Consider the following 23,383-nt stretch of genomic DNA (forward strand, 5'->3'; position numbering starts at 1 on the left):
TTATTCTTAATACATGAATACCCACACATGCATGTGTATTTAAGAAATATTTGCATGTATATACTGTATATAGACTGAATGTATTCTATAATGTATATTTTATATAAATATAAACATTTTATATATAAATAACATATTTTTCTTAAATATATACATGTGTGCATTTATATACAAAATAATTATACACAGTACACAGACATATATTATGTAAACACAAACTTTTATTTTGGATGCGATTAATTGTGGTTAATCGTTTGACAGCCCTAATTTTTTTACAAATATTTTTTTTTTTTACATATTTTACGAGTTGCCAATTTTGTATGAATTCGTACGAATGACCTACTCCTGACCCCGCCCCTAAATCTACCCATCAGTGGGGTTTAAACAAATCATATGAATTCGTACGAGTGAGGTCGTACAAATTCGTACGAATTGGCCGTGAGATAGCGTTGGACAGAGATATAGATAGATTAGTTAGTTAGTTAATTATTATCTAGTCAGATAAAAGAGACACATCGTAATAAGATCCTAAATATAATTTCCTAACTCTTTTAACAGTAATTCTAATTAACAGAGGATCCTATCTGAGACAAAGAGCAGCACATCATTGGCTACTCTATATCAGATTGTGTTCCCCACTGTTGCATGATTAGAAGTGTCATTAGCATTTAAATGACCAAATAAGATTGTGATCAACAGAGATCAATGGAGGTGCCGGAGACTGGCCTCACTTCACATCCTGCCCAAGTCATGAAGAAACACAACATAAACTTGGCTTTAGCAACAGGCTGAGCTGCAGCTCTGATTGTAAGAAAAAAGGCAAACAAACAAAAAAAGACATCATATTTGAACCCTCTCTTCTTCTCTACGGATTTAGACGGCATCTCTCGACTGATAGCCTCACTTCCTTTGTCAAAGGATCACAGAAAGTAATTTTCCTTCTTTCTCTGTCTCTCCTCCCTTCTTCCTAACCCTTTCTCATAGATTACTCTTTTCAGAGCAGGGATTAGCAATGTTTTCTCTCTATCCCTGTCAAATCTCCCCTCTTAAGCTGCCCTGAGCTTTCCGTGGCCAACAGACCAAGAAGAAGGGCAGGTGGTGAAGGTGGCCAGACCTGCACTTCTATGTTTCCTGACAAAAATGGCTACATCATCGTTCATGCGGGCTCAAGTATATGGATGCACTAGTCAACCTATAGGGCTATGCATGCCAGAATACTTTAAAGGGATAGTTCACTTTGAAATAAATTTTTGGTATGTTTTAGCTTACCTCAAGGGCATCCAAGATGTAGGTGTCTTTGTTTCCGCAGTAATTTCAATTTTGATATTTTTAGGTCAAACCGTTCTTGTCTGTCAGTCATATAATGCAGGTCTATGGTCACCACCTCAAAGAGCATGCACAGAGAAGTCCAAATTAGACATGATTTAATGACTCGTAAATGTAAGTACACATTGATGGCCTAAGACACGAAACGAGCGGTTTGTGTGAGAAAACGAACAGTATTTATATCGTTTTTACCTCTTGTAAACACAGCCACGTCCAAGTGATCTGAGGGCGCGGGCGCTTCTGTCTTTTCCGGCAAGCGCCGGAAGTGATCTCTCGCGCGTGTACATCACTCATTGTTTACACAGAACAGAGATTGTAGGTAAGACGGCTAAATAAAATGGTACTAATTTGCGCTTATCCGGGATGTTTAAACCGTTGTAAAAGAAAACAATTTAAAAAAATAAAAAATAAAACAATTGTTTGAGTGACGTCAAAGTCCTTTTAGGCAAGTCATGCCACTCGGCCGCCATCTTGGCAACGCCTCCGGGCAGCTATTTCGGACTAACAAGACCAGGCTCCTATCTAAATGAATGGGCAGAGAGTCAGAACTGCAGTTTCACTGGTCACCGGGACATAAAAAACTGCATGTATAGAAACAGCAGTAAAATATGATAAAAATCGCTGAAAAAGTTTGATGACTTTCCCCCAAAATAAGGTTTAAAACGCCTTTTTCCCCACAGGTTATACGTTTACTACGCATGCGCAAGGGTTCTCTCCCTCTGTCGTGCGCGCGCTACACAGTTTGAAGCACAGTATGTGCGAGCTCTTGCTCGCTCCCTCTAGATTCCGGGAGATTTGAACTAATTTGTGGGCATCGCAGGGAGCCGCTATGAATCTGCGGGAGACTTCTGATGTCTGATATTACACAACTCATATCAAATCTGCCGCCTTTTCAAACAGTAACGTATTTTTGCGCTGTCACAAACCTCAACTGTGCGCATGCGTCAGTGGAACCAGACGATAGGCTTAAATGTTTCCCGGCTTGACTGTTAAAAGCATACGATTGGCTTTCCAGCGGGAGGGGCGGGACATGTGCATACAACCGCCATCTTTGGCGTTACGGGTTTTCCCTATATAGTTGTATTAAGGATTGATGAAGTGGCATGTCTCTATATAAATAGTCTCTGGTGACGTACATGCCTGAGAGATCACTTCCGCCGCTTTCCGACGTTTGCCGGAAAATACCGAAGCGCCCGCGCCCTCAGATCCCTTGGACGTGGCTATGTTTACAAGAGGTAAAAACAATATAAATACTGTTCGTTTTCTCACACAAACCGCTTGTTTCGTGTCTTAGGCCATCAATGTGTACTTACATTTACGAGTCATTAAATCATGTTTAATTTGGACTTCTCTGTGCATGCTCTTTGAGGTGGTGACCATAGACCTGCATTATATGACTGACAGACAAGAACGGTTTGACCTACAAATATATAAATTTAAACTACAGCGGAAACAAAGACACCTACATCTTGGATGCCCTTGAGGTAAGCTAAAACATATCAAAAATGTATTTCAAAGTGAACTATCCCTTTAAATCCTACCTAATGGTAGACTGGATTCACATTTGCATTAGACATAAATCCTTAGTTTGTTTCTAATGCAGTTTGGCATCATAATGCACTCTGTGTCCAAGAATGTGTTTACTCTGAGATTTACATTGGCTTACTGTAAATAATTACTATTGGCAAATCATTTCTTATAAAGACATGCTGTAAAAAAAAACCAACATCTAAATATGAAGGATTTCTTTCTCTCCATAATGGCTTACAACTCTTCCCCGCTATTGATTTAGAAATTTACGGACTTCTGTGCTTTCACTGTTATACGGCAGGGGGCGCTGTGACACATCTTCTGAAAGAGGACTGAATCTCCTGATCAAAAGACATCTAAAGAAGAAGCAGAAACAAGCGATAGCGTATGTAAATATACGGTGCTTCTCAATACCATTGATGCTTCCTCGTTTCCTCGCTCCTCCATCTTGGCCTGTGACCTGGAAAACGATTGAATTGAGCCATCTTGAATGACGTCTCAATTCTTTATTTGCACCGCGAGGAGGCGAGGAACGTGGAGTGAGAAAGCTTCCAGAGGAGTCATAAACAAGGATATACAGGTTTATGCGGAAGTCTTTCTTGTCGAGAAACCTGACGCACGTTTAAATTCTCCTTCCCCTTCACATCTGTCACAATAATTGTAATTTATGCTTCACCTTTGCAGTTTAAATAAACCATATATCCCAAATGTATCAACCGGGCATCTTGCCTTATCTTTATCTTTATCTTTTATTTATTAATTTGTTAAATAACCATAGTTTAATAACATAAGGACAGATCATTTGAGCGCAGCTGATGAGACAGTGAAGTGACTCTCGAGTGATCCTTCAATTCCTCCGTCCTCATTTTCTTTGCACAAATAAGAAATCAGAAGCACCTTTAGAGAGCGATTCAAAGGAAGTGATGTCATGAAGTCTTTGTCTTGAAGGTGGTGTATTTGTGCACTTAATTAAAAGATGTTGATAAAAGGAATTATTGGGCATGTTTACACCTATGTAATGGTGTAAAGTCAGCAGTGTTTTTCAAATAGCTTTATGTGTGTGTGTGTGTGTGTTTATGTCATCTCAATGGTTTAATTACATCTAAGTGTCAAAATCTATAATGGTTTTCCAAATCAACTAATTTGCTAACAGCCCTTTTCCCTTTAATCCAGTTATTTTCCTTCTTATTTAAAGAATAGTTAAGAATCATTGTCTCCAAAAAAAAATAAGATTGTACAGAATATGGTGTACAATGTGTGCCATTTAAGCCAATGCAGTTGAAATGCAACAGACCTGATATCACTGGGCAGAAACGTGAGTTATTTTCCACTTGCTGTGTCTGGGGCCTTTCTTTCCTTGTGGATTTTAGTTGCCAAATCAATTGTTCAGCTCTGTGATTCATTCCTGGTACACATTTGAATTAAAGCACTATTCTGCATCTCTGCTTGATGCCCAATAAGGGAAAAAAAGTAAACCACTGTGTACCTCATAAGTCTAATTGGATCAATAATTACATCAATTTTCTCTATAGAGCGAGCGTGTGAAATTCAGAATGGGATCAAAGAGGGAGTGATCCTTTTCTGCGAAAAGAGAAGCTGGAAAGGAGAAAGTTTCTGAATTATTTAGCTGCCTTTCATTATTCTGTCCCTTTGAAAAAAGATAATGGTGCATCTGGAAGTGACGCTGTCTATCAAGGCTTATCCCTCACCAAATCTCTGTTTCTCTATCTCTCTCTCACACACACAAACACAAACACAATCACTCTCGAGCTGTTCTGAAACCTAGTGAGCTACCTACATAGACAGCATTTGAAATTAATTGTCTCAAAAATGAAAAATCTGTCATCCATATGACTTTTTTTTTCTTCTTCTGAGGAACACAAAAGGATAATTTTTGAAGAACATTGTCGCTTTCAAAATCATGAAAGTGAATGAGGACGGGAGCTAAAGCTCCAAAATGAAAAAAAAAAAAAAAACGTAAAAAAAAAGCACAAAAGACTCATGCACTATATTCCAAGCTTTCTGAAGTGTGAGAAAGACCAAAATTTAAGTTGCTATTTATGTAAAATATTGTCATCCAACAAAAAATGCTCCCTACCCATTATAAATGCATGGAAAATAATGTAAATTTGCATTTTATGTTCATTGATTAAAGACTTTGTTGTGAACTATTCCATTAAGGCTTCATAGTCCCATTCCCAGATGCATTTTGGGGGAGAACCTTAAAGCTATTGGTAATGTAATGTAGTTAAACTATAGTCAAGCTACTCTTTTGATAAAACAGTTTGCTGTACTACAAGTTACTAACAAATTGTAGCTAACTACATACTTCACCTCACAATCACCTCTGAGCTTCATCATCCTCTCCAGAGGACAATAGCCTGCACTCCGATGCAGCTATCGACAACTTATCTTCATCCAGAGTGCCGAATGACACGCTGTGTCTCCCAAGAGAAGGACCCGTGCCATTATCTGGCATTTCGACGGCACACGGCATTCTAGAGGAGTGGGTGTTCAGTGGGGACTGGCCTGTTGGAAGAGCTCCCACTGTAACCCTCAGGTCTCCCAGAGCAACATGACATCATGACTTTGCGTAAACATACACGCCACTTTCAATTCAAGTGGCGTGTTATCTATACGCATTTTGAGCTATCCGCGTGTATGTCCACGCCGAAATCTTTTGCGTGTATGTCTACGCCATTAAATGTCCGAGTGATTCCGCGTGTATGTGTACGCCGTTAAATGTCCGAGCGAAACGACGCAAAATCTATATCTACATCTGTGGAGCGATATTTATTTTCCTAGGATGGTAGGAGAAGACTCATAAATGGTATTAACCCCAGTGACGGGTAGGTTTAGGGACGGGGTTGGGGTAGGTCATATATTTATATATACATAATACAGTAATATAACGTTAAGTCAAAGGCGTTGATAAACACGCTGAAAAGCGATTATGCGTGTTGATAGCACGCCAAAAATGGAAATACGAATTGGCGTGTCATACATACGCCATTTCATGAGATCAGTCTGCCCAGAGTGTTAACCAGATACTGGACTGGGTAACAGCAGACAGGAGTCGCGACCGCAATGCCGACATGGTCATGCTCTCGCAGTGAGAGCATGAACCATCCACGAACACCATCTCAGCATGCATGTGGCCCAGACATGTGAGGCAGCGATTGTGGCCGTCAGATGAGGACAGTCAATGACTGCATCCAAAAACACATGGACAGAAAGGCATCTTTAAAAGACGCTCGCCGCCCATGCTTGCTCTGTTGGGGAAATCTGGGGAAGCGTTCCTAGTCAAAAGGAGAGGGACTCCAGAAGCACCCAGGGGGGAATCGTCACACTTAATTGTGCTAATGCTCTTTTTTTTGGAATGGCAAATCCGCAAAACCGCTAAATGCACCCTTTCACAGTCAAGACAGACTTCCTCTCATATACAAGCTCTTTTAGATCAGGAGAATGCTCTTTGTGAGGCGATTGGAAGAGAGTGCGGAACAGCGCAACCACTCGGGTCAGAAGCAAAAACCTGAATGAGTGGATGCTTGCCGCCATCTTATATACCCGTATGTATGGGGGACTGGCTTCGCATGCAAATACCACTCACCAATTCCATCCATTGGCCGTTTTCAGAGGTGATTGGGGGTTTCAAGTGAGACTCCATTTTTTAGTCTTCGAAATAACGTTGAACTTGACTGACAGATACTCCACTTTATACTATGTGATATTAAAAACAGTGATGTTTTGTCATGCTACACCAACTTGAGCTACTAAAAATGTAATGAGGTTAGGTGTGTCGTAATCTCTCATACCCATTCATAAACTGCCTCGTTCTAAATAAATCAGCCGTTTGAACGAATCGTTTGAATGAATGACTCAATGACTCGCTCATTAAGACGGTCACCTGGCGCCATCTACATTCCTTATTTGTATATTAAAAATATATTTAATCTCATTTAATACAGTTGTAATTTTTCAATGTAAAATTATTTAATTTGATTGGTAACAGCCTAGTGTCATTTTATTCTAATTGAATGTATTGATCAAATTTAAGAATTTGAAATGAAAGATTGAGCATAGATTAGATACAATTAGGGGGGGGGGGGTCTAGTCATTAATCTAGTGCACCAGATTAATGAATTTATCTTTAAAATGTACAACATTTTCTAGCACCCCTAGAGGCACCCAGCTCCACCAACAAAAATAGTGTAAGAAACATAGTAGGCTATATGATGGTCTACGAAAAATACAAATTGAATTATCTTATTATTAAAACACATGATCAGGATTTTACCACCCCTGGTTTTTGATATGCATTAGACATTCAACCAAGTCTTCAGTTCAGTTCATGTTAAAGGGGTCATTGAATGCCCATTTTCCACAAGTTGGTATGATTCTTTAGTGTCTTCATGTAAAGTTTGTAATATACTTTGGTTAAAATTCCTCAATGGTTGTGTAAAACAACACCATTTTTACCTCCTCAAAAACAGCTATATTTACAGCGACCCGTTTCGGTGCATGTCTCTTTAAATGATAATGAACAACTGCTCACCCCACCCCTCTCTTCAATGGGGGGTGTCGACACAAAACACATAAAGTGCTGCCTGGCAACCTGCCTTGGCGGACAGTATACAAATGGCTGAGGGGGGAAATATGCTAATACGGGACAGTCCGTCAGTGGTGTGGGTGGAGCATGAGCATGAGCAATATGACATCACACTACAAAGACACATTTATATGCAAACACCATATAAAAGTGAATTTTGCATCCGATGACCCCTTTAAAGCACTGTTTCTGTGCCACTTTGAGCTGCTGCTTATGGAGAATGTTCCAAATGTTTGGATGCTCCCTGGAAGTTACAGTAGCATCACTCTGGTTCCCTTGACAAAACCCCAATATATATATTTTTTTTTTTTACTTGTCTTTTGGATTACTGCAGAAAACAAGCTATGTAACTAACAAAAGTTTAAGATTATTAAACAACTTATATTCATTTTGAAACATTATTACAATCGCCAGAAGTAAAAAGCTAAACATAGGCTATAAACAAACCACAGTCACATGACTTCAACATCACCACCATTAAAGTCCCCGTGAACCGGAAGTTGCAAACGACTTTTCTCCAGTGTTGTGATGTATTTCCGAGAGAAACGGAATACTAAATGAGTCAAAATAGTGGGCGTGGCTTTTTTCCCAACCAGCACCTGATTGGATCTAGAAAAGTAGGTGTTTTCATTCAGCCTGTCTACTGTCAGTTGGAGGGGCGTGGTTACGGATGTTAAGAAGACGCCCAAACCGTTCAACCTACGTCATCAGGGAAGGTCCTCCAATGCAGAGGGGAGGGGAAATTTCAGATTTTGATTAAAGATTACGAAGCCAAAATTTTTTTGTGTGTGGATTGACTTGCATGAATGAATTGTTCACCACAAAACGATCAATTTAGGCAAACAAAGTAAGTATGGTCAATTTTGAATTCATGGGGACTTTAAGCTTCCAACAACTCTTTCTATCTTAATTTAAAAAAAAAATTCTCAACGTTTGAGTAAGAATAGTTTACAAGAGCACGGAAATAAACACAATATGGCTGTAAAAGCAGATTATGAGTTTACCGGTTCAGCTGATGACGTTTATTTTCCCTGAAAGCATCTGTAGTCTCATTTAGCCACTTGTTAGCAACCGAAGACAAATAGAAGCTTTAAAAAAATTAAGGGTGTATATGTAGTTTTTTCTGTCGTAGAATAAAACGTGAAAATATATTGAGCTTGTGTTAACCACAGACCTCATTTCATGCATTTAACTAAAATCCCATTCAAAATAAAATGCTAACTCGTTTCCGGGTTTTGGGCTACAAAAATACCTCATCCCAAATAATAATTATCAAGCGCAGCGTCAGTTCTGGCAGGTCACGTTAGTCAAGCTCGCATCAGCTGACTCTCAGCTGATCCACGTCTACCTATAGGAATACGACGCCTATCACTGTATACATATATAAGCTCCTTCAGTATCATGAGCAGCTATCGCGTTTCTCAGGAGCTGATTATTACCCTCCTCCCTCCCCAGCTCCTCCTCTCGCCCGGTCAGGATTTGGCATTCTGATTCCCCTTGAATCATAATAAATTCTCGAATTATGTTGTACTTTAAAATCTTGAATTAATGATATCTGCATACATTCATGTTGGTTCTGTTCTGTTTACCCTAAGGGGGTTATTGCTGCTCTCCCTGCTCTTATCTATGCTAGGCTACATGGATTTTGGGAGTTTTCGCCCAGAACGGAACCATACCGCCAATCCAAACTGTATGCTAATTGTCAATCGTATTTGACGATAGTGGTCCTGACAGAACTAGAATTTCTCGAGCCAGTAATTAAAGAGCAACTGTTTAGACAATCTTATGGTGGTCTTATTTTAAATGGCTTTCAAATTGTAATTTAGCATTGGTGAATGTTTATTTGAGTCAGTAAAGTCCAGATACTGACATCTTCTGAACAGATGAACATGTCAGTGTTAGGACTGCAGGCAGCTGCTGATTGGATGCAGTCTCACTGCAGTACATCTGTCTCCGGCTGTGGCCAGTTGTCAACGGCTTCTGAGGACACAGGTCAGGAAGACCCAGTCTGCTCTAATTGCACTGTGAGTCTGTATGAAATTTAAATAGATGCCGGCCAGAAACACATGAGGTCCTTTTTGATCTTCAGTAGTGATGTTATTGCAGAACATCAGCTTATTCTTCACTAGACTCTGGTTTTGTTTTTTTTACTAGAAATTTAGGGGTGAGAGAATATGATGATGAATGGGATATATGGAAGAAAATTAATGAAATATATTTGAAACAAAAAAAAGCTTGCTGAATTGTACTAATTGAAAAGAAAACATGCATTGCAAAACCATGCTTGCATTTAGAACAACTTCAGTCATTTGCGCGCTTATGCAGATTTGTGATTTGCTAGAATGATGGACTCTTGGCAGCTTTTATGTTAATTATAATGCATCATCATTATCCTGTGTAATTGTTGTCTGTGTGAAAAGTGTGCACGCACGTTTTCCATTTCTTCAACTATTTATCTTTTTTGGAGCTTGTTTTCTTCATTTTCATCTTTTATGTATGGATGAGTGTGTTTGTAAAAAGGAAATAATACCTGGAGAAAGCATTCAGGTTTCCATTGCAATGAAAATTGTATGACCCACATGGAACAATGTAATTAAAAAATATATATTTTTTTTTTTTTTTTGCTCAGCTCATGGTGGATTTTCAAACAATGTCCTAAATCATAAACGTCATGACAAGATCTATTGAGATAAAATTCTAAACATATTCTCTAGTGTAATAAGACCATTCAATAAAACTGAGTGACTCATTACACATCTTTGTGGATCAATGTATCAACACATGATTGCAAATATTTACACATTGATGCTGCCTATTAAGTTTTTTTTTTATTTGCCATCCACAGCCAGCATTTTTGATAATTTTCACAAAAATGCAATGGCCCTAGAATATTTTGTTGAATAAATATCTGAACATGCAATATGTCAAAAGAAAGAACAGAGCCTCTGCTTTTAAACTAACAACAACAACAAAAAAAAAAAAATTATTCTAGCTTCATTCTTTCTTTTTTTATCAACAGTTGAATGTGGATAAGTTTTATTAAAAAAGTAACGTTTTGAACAAAAAGCTGAGACAATTGCGTGTATTTACTGTATGTATTTATTTTTCAAAGACTACAGCTTGCATAAGCAAGGCTTTTATCGCTTGTTACTGCTCTTTTATTGCCTGATCCAGAGATTCTCTACTCTTTCAGAAGTTGCATAATAGCGCCCCCTACCGTATAACAGTGAAAACATGGAAGAAAGAGTTAAATGTTAAAAGGGGGAATTTAGATACTGTTATTCCTAAACAACAACAGAACTAACGGAAAGAGTAAAAATGTAGGAGAGCCTTCTGTGTGTAGCACCTACAGCTCTGCAGTTCTAAAGGTTCCCAATGTTGGGGTCTACCTTTATTGTTAATCGGGATTCTGATAATTTACGTCTGAGTTTAAAAGTTTAAACAACACATTGACACATTCATTTAACATATGAAGAGGGTGTAGAGTAGCCTAGAAATCTAGACGCACCCTAGCGGCAGTAAAAATTATTTTGCAGCAAAGTGTGGTCTAGCAACTCTCCATAGACTTTTGAGCTGGAAAAACCAAAAACTGGTCCGGCCAATCAGATCGTATAGAGTTGGTGGGCGGGCTTAACATAATGACGGCAGAGTTATGATGGTTCCGCGTGATTTCCATAGGTAATTTCCCTCTGCTTGAAAACAAAGAAGATGCTGCTGGCGAACAGCGGTCTTTCGAATCGGCTTAGCCCGCGACTCTGGATGACTTGGAGTTAAGAGAACGTTACTTAAGTCATTCCTAAAAAAGGAAGATGTGTTCAGAGTTTTGACGACCGGATACGGCAAAAGTTTAATATACCAACTAGCTGGTTCACTGGTGGAAAAACGCATGGGACTCACTCAGCCACAGCCGTTCGTTGCTCTGGTTGGTTGTAGCGCTGTCCTATTGCGTGCCGAGGGATATTGAAAGACAACCGTTTATCCCGCCCCTCGGATTGAGGTATGCCAATTGTGAGTTCCCAGACCTAACATCTTGATGTAGGTCTGGCTTGCCAGGCTAGGTGTAGAGTGCTGCAGTGATGACGTTTTTTTGTAGGCCAACCTTTAATAGCGTCACCTTTCACTTGACAAAGACCAAATAGGATTATTCCATTTGCTTTTGGATTATTGCGGAAAATAAGATCTGTAGATCTGAAGAGTCTTACATGTTTTGTTAATCTTCACAAATGAACACAACTTTTATGGATTTTGAAGTCAAGTTGTCAAATCAACTTTATTTTTAAAGCGTTTTATACAATAAAGATTTTTTTCAAAGCAGCTTTACAGTGATAACGGGAAAATGATGCATTTTGGCTGTTGTTCAACTTAAGTGAATTCAGTGTTAATTCAGATCCATTGTAAAGATCATAAATTATTAAATTAGTTAATTTCATCTATAAAGCAGTTATACAAAAAATGTTGTCATCATCCAGCTTAGTTCAGTTCTCATACAACATCTTCAGTGCAGTCAGATCAATAATATTGTTGAATATTATGTGAAGCCTAAAGTCTAAATACAATCGCTAGAAATAAAAGCTATAATGGAGGCTATAAAAGAACTAGACCAGGGTCGCATGACTTCAACATCACCAAGATTCCGACAACTTATTCAGTCTTTATAAAAAAAAAAAAAAAAAAAAAAAAAAAAAAAGAGTTAGAATAGTTTGCAAGAGTGTGATTACAAACATGAGGCTTTAAAAGAAACTCCCTTTTTTTAAGACTAGTAAAGCTTTTAAAAAATCACAAGGGTATTAATTAATGTTTTTATTTCATAGAATAAAACGTGAAAATATCTTGAGCTTGTGGTCACCACATACCATATTTCAAGGATTTAGCAAAAAAAAAAAAAAAAAAAAAGCCATTGACTTCAGGAGGATGGAAGTGGAAGTGATAAAATGCTGACACGTATTTGGGTTTTTGGCTAACAAAAAATGTATGTCATAGCTGCTTAACTTAACCCAAAAATCTGTCAGTAATTACTCACCCTCATGTTGTTCCAACCCCGTAAGACTTTCGTTCATCTTCGGAACACAAATTAAGATATTTTTGATGAAATCTGAGAGCTGGATCACTCCTCCATAGGCTGCTAGGTAATTGCATCTGGCGGCCCAGAAAAGTTAGTAAAGACATCGTTAAAATAGTCCAAGTGACTATGGCCTTAAGTTTATCAAGCGACGAGAATACTTTTTGTGCGCAAAAAACAAAACTAAAATAACGACTTTATTCAACTATTAATTTTCTTCTGTGTGGGTCTCAGACGTGAGTTCACGCGAGCGCCACGACGCATGCGCGAGAACTGAGAAGATGAGGCTCTCTATATATATATATATTATATAATCCCTTTTAAGTAAATTACTGCTCACTCATTTGCGGCACAGTCATTTAAAAGTGACTCTGGATTGAATGCTTTGCTTAAGGCCACAGTAAGCACTGGAACTCTTTAGTTACTGACTCACATCCTTTTTAAAATGAAACCTACAACCTTTGTATTGGCAGCCCACATATTAACCATTAGGCTTTAAACATGATGTGTGTGTGATTCTGTCCGTGTGAATGCCAATAAACCTGTCAAGAATGTGTCAAGTCTTTTTCAGCCCGACATCAAAAGAAAAATAAGTGCAGTTTAAAGGAAATGAAGGCAAGTTTTTAGGCTCATGAAGGTATAATTTTTACCCCATCCTCACCCATTCACATAACTGTAATGTAAAATGTTTGAGAATAGTGGAAATTACATACAAAATCCTTGGTTTGCATTTTACTACAGTAATGACATTGTAATATGTTTTACACAATATTAAGGAATCCGCATATTAATGTTATATTGCAAAAATCGTTATGGCTCAAACTTTTTTGATTTTTCTATATGCAGATTTTTTTTTTCTTTAATTAATTAATATCTGATTTTGGTGTGAATTGTGTCTTGGAAATGTTCCAAAGATTGCCCTATGTGTGTGTTTTTATCTGCAGTGAGTGTGTGTACAGGTCGCCATGTGCCAGTGCCATGCCTCTTTCTAGTGTGATACAAGGTGATGTGAAGTGGAAGTGATGTGTATAAAAGAGGAAATGGAGAGAGGCATTCATGCGCAAAGCTGCCCTGACTTTACAGAGCCCGTTCGGCCTCGTGGAAAGGTCATGCAACTCGCCAGCGACATGTGGTGGTGTGTTTGCCTGTGGAAATGTGCATGTTTTAGTGCATTTGTGTACAATTTGAAGAGTTATGTTGCTTGTATTTCCCTTGATCTATTCTTTGACACACACACACACACACACGCACCATGCTTCATTATCTATCAGCACAGACATCTTGTCAGAATGAGCGGGATGATGTCTGACTGCTAACATGCTAGAGGAAAGAGATTTCCTCTTTCTGGAAATTAGATGGCAACTCCTGCGCAGCTCACCTGTCAGAGAGAATTATTTGGGTCTCGTTCAAGCAATGCAAATAACGGCACCCAAAAACGTATTAGAGCAGTGTCTGTGTATGTATGCGTGCACGCAGATGTGCAATCGCGTAAGCATCCACATTCGTGTAACATTTTGCGTGGGTGCGTGTGTGCTTACATGCGCAAGCTTCTGTGTACGTGTGCGTGGCAGTTTGACATCTGCTTTTGAGTTTTGTCTGAGTTCTCTTCTGGGAACTGGCTTTTATTTGAATTTTCGGGCTTTATGAATGAAATTACAGTGCAGAAAATTGGACAGTTTATGACTCACCAGATGCTTTTCTTCACTTTTTACTAAACTCAGTAACTTGTGACTTATTTGAAGTGAAATTGAATATCGGGTGTTTGCATGAACTCTCCAGAAGAACATCAGGTGTGTGCCGAGGCCCGTGTGTTGAAGTGTCATAAGAGAGGTCATGAGTAGTGCCAGACAGCGGGTGATTGGATCTCTCTGCAGTGCAACCATTGCAATGAGGAAGTTACAATGTTGGCTAAATGCGCTACTAAATATGTGTGCATTGCACATATGTATCTAAGACCCCACACACAGACTGAATATTGACAGATGCCTTTCAATGAAAGGCTTTTGACATCTATTGGTGACTTTGATTATTACCTTTGTTTACATTTTCAGCTTTATGTGTGTAAGGGGAACTTCAGCACAAAACTATTTTAACTTTAATCAACAAGTAGAATTGATCATGACATCCTCACCTTAGTCCAGATCATATGCATGAATGTTGGGGTTGGGAGAGGGGGTGTGTCTGAATAACGCATTCTCATCCTTTGGCGTCATATAGGTGACGCCATATGACATTTCGTCGAAATCTTACGCACGTGGCATCCTTTAGCGTCAATATAACACGCACTGTTATGGGTAGGTTTAGGTCTGGGGTAGGGTACGGTTATGACGCCTTGGGATCTGCGTCTCATATTGACGCTAAAGGATGCCATGTGCGTCGGATTTAGACGAGCGTCACCTGTATGACGCCTTGGGTTCTGCGTCTCATATTGATGATAAAGGATGCCATGTGCGTAAGATTTCGACGAAATGTCCAAAGCGTCACATGTATGACACCAAAGGATGAGAACGGGCTGGTCTGAACTAGTTGATGCACGAAATCAGTACCCTGATAAAGAGGTACAGACTGGCAAATAGTATTTTATGCTTTTTGAAAATACAAAAATTCTCATCTTAAATGTATTTAAATACAAATTACATTTGATCTTTTTTTGTATTTCAAATACGTATTTTAAATACATCCCATCCCTGATTATGTGTGTCTTGCAATACCTATACCACTTGGTACAAATATGTATCTACCATCTTAAAGTCATAGTTGTTTTATCTATCCATCCAAAGTATTTTATTTAAAAAAACAACAACAAAAAAACAGAACATTTGAACATCCACCGACAACAATAACGAATAGCTTTTCACTTCTACTTCCTATCTACAAATGTAAAGGCTTTTTTGATTATAACATTCATTTGGACTGCTGTATGCTGACAACGTTTCCATTTTCTACCATTCCATTGTATAAATGTGCCGTTCGGCATCATCCATTTATTCCATAAGCAAAAATGTTCAGTAAAGCAGTAGGGATGCACGATGATATCGTGACAACATCGGTATCGGCCGATAAAAGCTTAAAATGACCATCATCGGCATCGGCTGATATGAATATTTCTGCCGATGAGTCTTGCCGATAGGGTGGCGTGTTTCCTATGCGCACGTGTCGACCGCGAAGACGCATGAGCGCCAGCAACTTAAACTTCCAACTAGGGGTGTGCGTCTCACGCGGTTTTTGATCGTGGACGATTAAAATGTCTCCACGATCTGCTTTTGAAGAAAAATCATAGTATCGTGCATTCTATCAGTTCAATTCTGGCGCCTTCATCTCAACATACTGTACAATGCGACGTACATTCACATCACATCACATCACATCACATCATATGTAACATTAAATGCAGAGGTAGAGTTACACTCACGGGACACTGCAATTCACAAAAGTTCTTTATTTGCATGTGCGTCAAAGTCTTGCTAGGTAAACATATTCACGTGCTGATGCGCTGTTCTAACATCCGCTTTTCTGAGCGCGTACACGCGACGCTCACAGGAACTAAAAGCCGTCACAGCGCCTGCATACTGGACTAATCTTTCGAGTCTTATTGCGCTGATACTGTCAAATACACACAAGGTTTACATAAAAAAAGTTGGTTATGTCTAAAGTGAAAGCAAACAGAGAAAATCTGCTTGTCAAATGCGTGTATATTAGACGCGTCGGGTGCAGTTCTTAAAGAGACAGTAATAATATGCTGCAGCTTGTCCTTAAAAAGATACGGCACCCAAAATTCTGTCATTATTTACTCACTCTAATGTTGTTCCAAACCAGTATTAATTTCTTTCTTGTGCTTAAATATACTATGGAAGTCACTGAAGTACAGCAACTGTTTGGTTAGCCACATTCTTCCAAATAACTTTTATTTTCAACAGAAGAAAGAAACTTGAGAGAGTAAATGATGACAATTTAAATTTTTGGGAGAACTATCCCGTTATTGTTAATAAAACAACAAAACACAGAGGAAATCACTCACTGCTCTTGACTGAGAACTTTAATAGAAGCTTTAATAAGCTTTTTTTGCACTTAAAAAAAAATACAAATATATCGGTATCGGCATCGGGCAAAATTAGTTTGAAAATATCGGCATATCGAATATCGGCCACAATCCTATGTCGTGCATCCGTATAAAGCAGAATTACCGACATCGAGTTGTATTCGGCAGGTCAAGTGATTTCAAGATGGCGGCTCTCAAGAGGCAACCCGCTCCATGTAAAATAAAATAGCTGTTATTAGACTGCTAATACGACTGGTCTTCATTTCAATGTGAGTGTGCATGATTTTACAGGTTTGCGGCAAACTAACGACCTACTGGTTAGGTTTTGGAACAACCAAATTAAGCGCAGCACTATTTACAAGCTAAGTTAATCCAATTTGTGACCTAGTGGGAACTGCAAATTGTGCTCAAATTCATGAGGCCAGGTATGATATTTTTAGTGTTCCCAGGCCCAGTTCCCAGGTTTTTAGTGCTCTGAATTTAAGTAACAAATGTCTGGTTCAACCCTTCCATACTGTGCCTCACATCATTGATCAGACCCATGTGCTGTTTGCTGTCTGTCTTACACTTTAAGGGATTGATGGGAACATTGGTGGGCTCAAATTCAAACCCACCCTTGTCCGAGCACTCTCATTTTCCTCTCCATGTTGCCCATTATGATCTGGTTTCATTACCTCTCTCTCTCCATGGCTAGTGGAAGCCATTGAAAGGGCACAGCTGAAATGGTACTGGCTACAACAAAGGCATTGTAAAGAGATGCCTATCAAACCCCCGGCAGGCGGGAGAGGCAGACGTGGGCACGACTCCTCATTACGTGTGCTCACACAAGGCTTAAGTCACTGCCCCATGAAAGCTCTCTCATGGTACCGGGTGTCAGTCTGTTTTCTTTTTCTTTCAACAGGACCGACCTCCCCCCTGCTCATAAGCCGGCCCCTCCGCCACCCAAGAAAAAGAGCAGCGACATGAAAGGAGGCCTGACGCCTGACGAGATCCAGGTAGGGTGTCGTCCTCTTTAACACACCGTAATGTCTTGAGTCTGCCTCTGAAATCACTACTTTCACATTTTTTCTATCTTCATAAAGTTTCAACTTTTCGAGGTTTATAGTGCCTGCGATCCATGATTTGTCCTAATTTAAGTTTCCCATGATCAAGCAATGCTAATGATAACCTAAAGAAACCGCAATCTTTAGTAAACGCAGTGTTTCTACACCAAGCATCACTTTTGGTCATTTTAGCTCCATTTTAATGGAGCGCTAATTGAAAACAGCTCATTTCCAATTCCGAGAAACAGCCGCGGAGAGTTTGTTTGTAAATATGAATCTCTTCAACAGCTGCTGAGAAACTGTTGATTTAATCACCTTCAACAAAACTGAAAAGCAGGAAAAATCTGGTCAAAAATCAAGTATCATTGTATCATAATCATCAGGTATCGAATTTTGTTGCACAAGCACCACAGCAACAGCGGTGAGCATATTGAAATGATTGTGAAACCATGTAGGATCCAGCTAGTTGAACTTGAACGAGTGATGACCATTATGCCAAGATGATCTCATGCTGTATACAGTCCAAAGGCTATTCAAGATGTAATTAGGCAATCCAGGGCAGCTATTTAACATTTCCCAGTCTGAAGTAATGAATTCTATCTAGTTTCCTGTGCTTCTTTTATTTCAGGTAAATTCCATGACAGTTACCACTCTTCTTGTTTTCCCCTTTTCCACATGTGTGGTCTTAAAAGTCAGAATTGATACCACAAATTAATCGGTAACACTGTACAACAAGGCTCCGTAGATAACATTAGTTAAGTACATTATTTAGCTTGATCTACAGTAAGGGATAATGCACATCCAATGTTATCGCAGAATAAACCCCGACAGGGTGATCAGGACGGTCTTGCATCACCCTGAATGAGTTTTATGAATCCTGCTTATTACACGGCTACTTGCCACATAAGCAAATAATTAGACACAAATTATTGACTTGAGTTGAAATATTTTATTAGGTTTTTAAACGCAAAGCGACAAGGTCAAACTAGACGGATATTTAAGGGATACTGTAGTCATACCACTTATTACACGGTTTTGCCACATAAATAATTATGGGGATAAGAGAAATTGATTTGAGATGAGACTGGTTTAAAATTGTACCTGTTTGTTATCTTACAATCCATTACAGTGTACAAAACAATCGTCGCAAAATGGCAGCAGCTGCGTATGAAACAAGAGAGCGAGTCCTCAATACTCGGATGACATAATTAAAAAATTTGACACAAAATATTGATTTCAGTTTAAAAATGTTATTAGCTCATGTTAACGGTAAAACTTCCGTGCCCTTGTAATCTTTAATAAAACTAACTTCCTCTTGGTTATATGAACGTTAAGAAAACATTGAATTTAATAATTCTGGAACCATATGGAAATGTTACGTTGGATTGTTCTCTCAACAGTAACATAAGTAGAAACAAGTGTTACACAAACTACGATGTATGATTTTTTTTCTGTTATGGTATGGTATGGTATGGTATTTCTGGTATGTTTTTACATTAATGACCAGTTAGCATTGAATGAACGTTAACCAAATGTCTGAGAGCATTCCCTGTTAGCTGGGTTAAGTGCTACTCATACATCTACACTACTACAATTGTCATTTTGACATTTATCAAGCAGCTAAGCTAATTTTGACTTAACGTTAAAGGTGAACTATGCAGGTTTTTTACCTCAACCGAACAGCTTCGGAGTCATTGGAATGGTTATATTACTCTTTTCGGGTTGAATGGTGGTCGTTTCGCTTCGCACCCCCTATCGCATGTGAGCGGAAAAATCACACTTGCAACTTTGAGCCAGCGGCTCGCCGGCCGCAGCATCAGGAAGTGTCGCGTGATATCAGGTCTCGCGATGTAATGAATTGCTTTACAGCAAAAAACAGATCTGATAAAATTCTGATAAAATAAGCATCAAACAGAAATAACCCGGCGCCGTATACATGTGGTGTTCGAGACGCACATACAATACAGACTGCCGACAGTTAAACAGGGCGCGCGCAGCTCTTAAAGGGGCCATACCTTATTTCCACTCGTTACAGCGTCCATCCTACTGAACAGGTACCGGTGTACAGGGGGAGGGGATCCGGCCGTGAGTGCGAGCCATCTCTGCGTGAGTGCTATTCACAACAGTACAAGTACTCCACAGCGACTCTAGGGGTCGCTGTTTGACAAAAACGGAATTCCTACTTAGTGCTGCTTTAACAAGCGCCACACCGATCCACTTTAATTTGTGAAATTACAAATGTTGACATTCCTCAGTCCGTGTGAGGTTCTGTGCAGATGTCCGATACTGTAATTAGCATTCATGACACAACAGCAGGTGCATTTGCATTTGTCTTTGACTATGTACTCGAAATGAGGTGTGTCGTCCTTGGTGGACAATGCTAATTTCGAACGAAGCCGGGCAAAAATCAACTTCCCTAAATCAATGGTGTCTTTTGAAGGTTACCGCGGTTCTACAAAATCTTCACAACCTTTCCGAACGCATTTGGAAACTGAATTTCTCTCCAGGTCTTCAGAGACATTTGGCTCTAGCTGTGCGCAGAATCCGTGCAGGTGCACGCAGGTGCGCAGAATTTTAAAAACGTGTAAACATGTTCAGGCTGTGAGAGCGTCTGATCTGAAAGCACACAGGATGGAGGAGATCACAGGCAAGTTGCATTTATAAACTGCAGGTGTCTTGCCTTCCTCTTGTACAAATATTCGTCTCTGACAGAAGAAAAATGGAAAACAACTTTGTTTGAGTTTGTTTATTTGTTTGTTGTGCTTTTTTGAGCGTTGAAGGAGTCATTGATTTCTTTGAGTCATGCAGGCTCGGATGTCTGACCTGCGTGAATCTGTGAGTGTGCGTTTTATCCGTTGCCCTGCTCAGATCTCATAACTGTTTGTTTCATGTACGTTTCAATAAGATCAGATCTTCTGGAGTAGATGGCAGGGTGTGTCGGAAAAGGGAAGACCTTTAGTTGGTGTAAACAAAGGACAGTTGGTCTCAGAGTTAGTGTTGCTAGGAAACTGCTTACAACAGACCTCTATAGAAAGTTGAGTGCGCATACATACCCACTATTAAACCTCTTTCCTTGTTATTGTCACCCCTGTGTGTGCTTCAATTACATGGTACACACACCGTCAACAAATCTCATGGAACCATGTGTGTGCCCACTGAACTTGAAAAATGCTTCAGAGAAATACAAGTGGCTGCTTTAAAGTCAAAATGAAATCAAAGTGGACCCAGTTTGTCAAAACAGATCCTTGAGGCCTGTCATGAAGCAGGTTTAAATGATGGCTGTTGTGTTGAGTCTAGCTGATATCAATGGACTATATAGATAGATAGATAGATAGATAGATAGATAGATAGATAGATAGATAGATAGATAGATAGATAGATAGATAGATAGATAGATAGATAGATAGATAGATAGATAGATAGATAGATAGATAGATAGATAGATAGATAGATAGATAGATAGAACGGTGTAACTGGGTTCAAAGAAGTTGATAATTCACTATAAAATCCACAAGTACATCTGTTATTACCTGTCTTCTTCTCTCTGTAATCTGGCGTTTACAGAATTCACCAATGCTCGTTTGCTTCGTGTGCTTACACTTGCCTTTGTTGTTGGATGTTTCAATCGTAGATGGTTGTGCACAGCTGTCGTACTGCTGTTGTATTTTAAAGTGGTTTTACAGAGTTGGCAAATTACGATTTTTTTGTCATCCGTGATGAAATACTTCCACGCATCTGATGTGTGGTGTCTGTTGGTGACGTTCGCCATTTTGAATTCACTTATGGTTAACTCATTCAGACCCTGCGTCCATTACAATGGACATCACATGTCAGCCTCCTTTTTTTTTTTACTTCTGGAGCATTTCACCTAGTTTAAAGCCTGCAGTCCATGAGATTGGACGTTTGTCATCCAATCAAATGGCAGTAAAGCTCTGCATGTAGTAATTATAAAAAAATACACTTCATTGAAGAGAAGCATGGCAGCACTTCACTCCAAGCACAGAAGCAAGCAACATTTTCTATGGTTTTATTGACATTTTTTATATATCTTTGCCATTATTTCATAGTTTGTATGTAAAATAGAAAGATTGAACTTATTAATTAAAGTTAAAAAATCGATTGTAGAATTGCACGTTTTAAATCAGGATTTTTTCAAATGTGTCTGTCCATTAGAATGGACAGTGGGTTCGAAAGCCTGTTACTGAAATCACATGTCCAGTAATGCTGATTGAAATTTCTTATATAAAAAAATCTATATCACAGTACCGATACATTTTTGAAACTTTTTCATATGCAGAATATACAGTTCTTGAAGTGCTTGAACATATAGCTGATGAAAATATCTCAGATGTTGACTTTATGTGGAGTGATGAGGAAGATGGAGATGTAAGAAAAATATCCGTATTTAAAACTTTATAAAGTAAAATAACTAGCTTCCGGCCAAATGAACATACGGATTTGACTTCAATCTAAAGCGCAACTTGAATATGAATATTTTTCGTATTTTATTTTATATTAATATTTTTTTATGGATATGCACTTTTATGATGGATAGATGCACTTTTATGATGGATAGATGCACTTTTATGATGGATAGATGCACTCTTATGATGGATAGATGCACTTTTATGGACTTTCAAAACAGAAACAACCATTCACTGCCATTATAAAGCTTGGAAGAGCCAGGGCATTTTTTTTATATAACTCTGATTGTGTTCGTCTGAAAGAAGAATGTCATATACACCTAGGATGGCTAGAGGGTGAGTAAATCATGGGCTAATTTGAATTTTTGGCCAAAAATTATATTTGTCATCACTTACTCACCCTCATGTTGTTTCAAACCTGTATGAGTTGCTGTATTCTGCTGAACACAAAATAAGATATTTTAAAGAATGTCGGTAACAAGACAGTTGACAGTAGCCATTGACTTCCATAGTATTTTTTTTCCTACTATATATTTTCCTAATAACTATATTATATTATTATAATATTATCATTATTAGAAACTATTTTGAAAATTACAATAATATTTAGCAGTAATGTATCAATATAGATATTACAGTACAATACCGTATAATTAATTACAGCAGAAGCAGACCAAATTACGAAATACAGTAAAAATACAGTAAAGTACTATTTTGTAGTCTACAGTACTGATCTTGTGCACTGTAAAGTGAATTACACTACAGTTACTGGAAATCGAAATACAGTAACTTGCTGGCAACCGTGCTGCCAGTAATGTACTGTAAAAATACAAGAAAACCGTTAACAGAGAAATTGTTTCAAAGATGCACACTGGAAATGACTCTAACGTGAATGCATTCATTGATTCCTAGGTTTATTTTGTTATGAATAAACAAATGTGCGATCTATAAAGCGAAAACCTTACAATTAAAGTTGCAATGTTATAATGTTCAAGTTTTTGATCTAAAAAAAAAGAAAGATGCATACAGAAAATGACTTTAATATGACCATATTGATTGATTCAAAGATATTTAGTTTGTTACAAATAATGTGCAATCTGTAAAACAAAAACCTCAAAATTAAAGTTGAAATGGTATACTGCTGAAAAGTTTTTGACCTTGAGAAAAAGCTTAAAGTATAGACCAACAAATTTTATGTTTATTAATTTATTTCATGTTGGTACATTTTTGGGAAGTACACCTGTTTTGACCTGACGTCCATTGGAATGGACAAAAAAAATTACAATGAAAGACAATATTTTTTTTATTTTTTTTCATTTGGTCTCATTAATAGAAGCCTCATGAGCTGGGAAA

Source organism: Rhinichthys klamathensis, unplaced genomic scaffold (genome assembly GCF_029890125.1).
Source record: "Rhinichthys klamathensis goyatoka isolate OS25496 unplaced genomic scaffold, OSU_Roscu_1.1 h1tg000561l_1, whole genome shotgun sequence".
Lineage (NCBI taxonomy): Eukaryota > Metazoa > Chordata > Actinopteri > Cypriniformes > Leuciscidae > Rhinichthys > Rhinichthys klamathensis.